General features: G+C 48.1%; 1 pseudogene; it reads right to left on the reverse strand.

Annotated features, from left to right (window-relative positions):
- Positions 1-40: 40 nt before the first annotated feature.
- On the reverse strand, positions 41-1,392 carry LOC135573438 (polysialoglycoprotein-like; annotated as a pseudogene).
- Positions 1,393-5,012: the final 3,620 nt, after the last annotated feature.

Raw genomic sequence — 5,012 nt, forward strand, 5'->3', positions numbered from 1 at the left:
CAGACGGGGACGGGCCGGTCGCAGCGGGCCAGAGGTGGCGTCAGAGGTCGCCAGACGGGCCGGTCGCAGCGTCAGAGGTGGCGTCGCCGCCAGACGGGCCGGTCGCAGCGCCAGAGGTGGCGCGTCGCCAGACGGGCCGGTCGCAGCGTCAGAGCGTGGCGTCGCCAGACGGGCCGGTCGCAGCGTCAGAGGTGGCGTCGCCAGACGGGCCGGTCGCAGCGTCAGAGGTGGCGGTGGCGCGCGTCAGAGGTGGCAGACGGGCCGGTCGCAGCGTCAGAGGTGGCGTCGTCAGACGGGCCGGTCGCAGCGCCAGAGGTGGCGTCGCCAGACGGGCCGGTCGCAGCGTCAGAGGTGGCGTCGCCAGACGGGCCGGGCAGCGTCAGAGGTGGCGCCAGACGGGCCGGTCGCAGCGTCAGAGGTGGCGCGTCAGAGGTGGCGCAGCGTCAGAGGTGGCGCGTCAGACGGGCCGGTCGCAGCGTCAGAGGTGGCGTCGTCAGACGGGCCGGTCGCAGCGTCAGAGGTGGCGCGCGCCAGACGGGCCGGTCGCAGCGTCAGAGGTGGCGCGTCGCCAGACGGGCCGGTCGCAGCGTCAGAGGTGGCGTCGCCAGACGGGCCGGCGCAGCGTCAGAGGTGGCGTCAGACGGGCCGGTCGCAGCGTCAGAGGTGGCGTCGTCAGACGGGCCGGTCGCAGCGTCAGACGGGGTGGCGTCGTCAGAGGTCGCCAGACGGGCCATGCAGAGGTGGCCGTCAGAGGTGCGCTCCTCAGAGGACAGGGCATCATTTGCCAGAGAGCTACCATGGTTTGGAGAAGCTTGGGATTCTACTTCATTGGTCTCTAAATATTCTTGAGAAAAAACAAAAGGAACAGGTGGGTATTCTACAGCAACACATCTGTTCTACACGGTCTAGGCCAAATTGCTAATCGAATTTTGAGCAACATGAACCCAACAGGTTTCAAAGTATATGTGGCGGCCGACCTTCTCTGGCTTGTTTAGCGTCAGACCCTATGGATCGGAGCAAGGCCAGGGCATGCACAATGGAGACGTCATTTGATGACAGCTCTGAAAAATCAGTAGGTTAAGGTACACGGGCAAAAGGTTTGACAGCATTATTTAGACAGAGTTACTCTATGCTGTTGAATGAGTGTCAAACACATCAGCACCATAGACAGTGACAAAGAACATAGCTCAGAAGGGTTGTGGAAATAAACAATTACCTCCAAGTCTCCTCTGCAGAGAGAGGTGGCTTGCTTCAGACGGACTTTCCAACAGGGTGGCAAGAAACTGAGGAGAAAGTGCAGCGTCAGAAGTTGGAGTTCACGGGCAAAATAGCAGCATCATTAGGTAGCGAATAAAAGAACGGGCCGGATCGCAGCAACTCATAAGGTGGCATATTTACCAAACAAATCCCTTAAACATCAGAGGTGGCTTTGACAACCCGGGCCAGTCATCGCAACGAGCAGAGGTGGCAGGTTTCACACCGGGCCGGTCGCGATAGCATCAGAGGGGCAGGGCGGAGGACATTTGGATGAGCTTCTCCTCAGAGGGACAGGGCATCATTTGTTTGGAGAGCTACCAAGGTTGGGAAGCTTGGGATTCTACTTCATTGGTCTCTAAATATTCTTGAAGAAAAAACAAAAGGAACAGTTGGGTATTCTACAGCAACACATCTGTTGAGTTACGGTCTAGGCCAAATTGCTAATCAATTTGAGCAACATGAACCCAACAGGTTTCAAAGTATATGTTTCAGGCCGTACCTTCTCTGGCTTGTTTAGCGTCAGACCCTATGGATCGGAGCAAGGCCAGGGCATCCTCAATAGAGACGTCATTTGATGACAGCTTTGAAAAATTTAGGTTAAGGTACACAAGCAAAAGGTTTGACAGCATTATTTAGACAGAGTTAGTATGCTGTTGAATGAGTGTCAAACACATCAGCACCATAGACAGTGACAAAGAACATAGCTAGAAGGGTTGTGGAAATAAACAATTACCTCCAAGTCTCCTCTGCAGAGAGTCTTTTCTGGGACTTTCCAACAGGGTAACAAGAAACTGAGGAGAAAGTGTCCAACAGTTGAGTTCAACAAGAAACATCATAGGATAGCAAAGTGTGAATCATAAATAATGAGAATAAAAGTGTTAGTCAAATAATTAATAACCAACTTATAAAGTTAAGCATATTTACCAAACAAATCCCTTAAACATTAGTGAACCAACCTTTGACAACCCCCACAGTCATCACAACGAGCAGCAATTCTATGGTCACCTCCCATGATCATGAAAATAATCTGTGTTATCAACAGGTAATGTCTTCCCATGGCCTGTAGGTAGGCTTATATAGGCCACTAATGACCGTTTACCTGACAAACATGGCTTAACGATCAATTAACAAGTTTGATTGAGTTGTTACGTTCAGATAGAAATAGACCATGTAGAACATATGTTGATTCTTATCAAGTTGGTGGGCAGGCAATCTTTTCTACTCCATATATTGCATTTATATCTGTAATGATTAACCCTAATGGTCTCAGATCAGCAGTAGAAAGAAGTAGGCCTAATTATTTTAGGTGTAATCTTCAAAGATATTAGGGGGAAATAAACAGTTCCCAAATGTTTTACGATATTAGGAGAAAGCTGGGCTAACCTAGAAAATCGCTCTCTACACTATAGTCTTTCAAAGTTTTACAGGTGTGATATATTTATTTATTTACATAGATCAATACATAAATAAATATGTGGGACTGTAATGAAATGAGATAAAATTGATATTCTATTGCTACTAACATAAATCCTAATATATCATGTTTTCCTCATTTGCTCTGTAGGAGTGTCTCGTCATATGAAGGACATTCAGTGGATGCTGGCCCCTAACCTGCAATAAGGGCTCAGTGAAGACAGACATCCTGTAATGGACTCCAGCAAGTATCTGAGGACCTGGAGAAGGCTGCAAAGACAGCTGTGGGGCAGGACAAGCATGGTAACCTAACCTCACTAATGAAGGATTTTATTGTTAGTGGATAGTCATCTCCAATCTGTTCAAATATCACTGGCTGCTGATAGGCAGATATTTACCATATACCACAAAGCTACGACCGGTCGTAATACAATGGGACTACTGAATAAGCTCAGGCTTTCTAGGTTCGTACCCTATAATTGGTTCAGCCTACGACTCTCATCTCCCCAAGATGTCAGAATTAGTGATAACGGGTGTAGGAACTGTGCCGACCTTGTTTCTGTTTCACTGATTCGGAATCTCTAGTTCGACTGCAAATCCCGGTGAACCCTGCTCGCAGTGCCAACTGTTAGGTTCTAATTCTCAGAGTAAAAACTCGACGGACACTATGAATGCTTGAACCAAGTGTATTCTTCCCAGAGGGTCAAGACAGCTGCATTAGACAAAAAACATATTCACACAAGCACTGATATTTAATCCTCTCTGCTATGCTGAGTCTCCTCCTACACCTCTAAACAGCCAATGCATCTCTGTTGCTAGACAGAACCATAGTGATATCTGTTCTTCCTCACTTCATCTGACCTGACCGCTACCTCAAAGTGCTCACTCCTCCCCAACTCAAGGCTGACATGGTGATTGGTACCAGACTGTGTCTCTTCTCATCCCAGAGGATCCCACCCATAGGATGCCTGATGGCTAACAATAACATATCCTGACATAATGTAAACGTTATACATTAAGCTCTCTCCCTCAGTGACATGAATTAGTATATTTCATATTCTCAGAACCCAACAGTAGGTTTTAAGGTGTGGCTGCATGTTTGTCGTGGACGCATCGTCACTCTTGATGTTCTTTTTCCAAGTCTGAACAGGCCGTTCTTCTCTTTCCTCAACTAATTGAAACCTCAGGGACAGACATCCTGAACGACTGTGATGTCAGACCTCCCATCAGCCCTCTACACCTCGCTGTGAGTAAAGCCTACCTGCTCCTGTAGTGGTCTCCATATGACAAATGGCACCCTATTCCCTATTTAGTACACTACGTTTGACCAGATCCTTATAGGCCCTGATCAAAAGTAGTTCACTACATAGGGAATAGGGTGCTATCTGGGATGCAAGCATGGTCTAGATTTTCCACAGGAAGTTGACTGTCCAGACAGACTCACACACCATATTCCGATCTATTCCTGATTAGTGTAAAATACAAGCATATTCTACACAGTGATGATGAGGATGATTTCCTTATTTTGCCATTTGAGTTAATCAACCTCAGAGGAGAAGTAGAGTGTTTGTTTCTCAATCCCACGCTTGGCAGGAACCTCCGATGTTGATGCTGGGCGGGAGCAAAAATGGGCTCCCGATTGAAAGACTCTGGTCTACTTTAGAGGTCTAGCACTGTATTTCTGTTCAGGCGTACCACGGGTCTACTCTAGGACATTGATTATATTAAGAGTGAATATCTATTCAGGCGTACCACAGTCACCACCATGCTATGGAGGTCCTGGTTCAGTCTCTGCTGGATCTAGACGTGAGGGACAGCCAGGGGCGCACCCCTCTGGACCTGGCTGCCTTAAAAAGCCATGTGGAGTGTGTTGACGTCCTCATCAACCAGGAAGCCTCCATCCTGGTTAAAGACTTCACTCTGAAGAGGACCCCCATCCACGCTGCAGGTAGACATAAGGATATCACATAGAGCTTCTGTAATTAAAAAGTTTTCCTGACCAAGATGGCCATTTGTTTGGTCATGTTGCTAGGACGACAATGTCCACTCTAGGGATGTTACATGGTATCGTGTGAAAATGCCCACGAGACACTGATCTAAGGTCATTTTTTGTCATGTTCTCCACTAATGATTGAGGATCTAGGGAGGGTAAGCTGATCCTAGATCAGTGCACAGGGGAGACTTCTATCCAGAGCCAGGTACACAGCTAGCAGGTGACAGGCTTCGATGGCCTCAGCCCCAAAATTCTTTATTATCTGCTGTGTTAACATCATGAGGATGTCATCTACCAACACCACTGTTCTTGAAATCTGTCTGTTCATGTGAAGGTTATAGTCGTCCAG

The sequence above is a fragment of the Oncorhynchus nerka genome, linkage group LG9a (assembly GCF_034236695.1).
Source record: "Oncorhynchus nerka isolate Pitt River linkage group LG9a, Oner_Uvic_2.0, whole genome shotgun sequence".
In the NCBI taxonomy this organism is placed as follows: Eukaryota; Metazoa; Chordata; class Actinopteri; order Salmoniformes; family Salmonidae; genus Oncorhynchus; species Oncorhynchus nerka.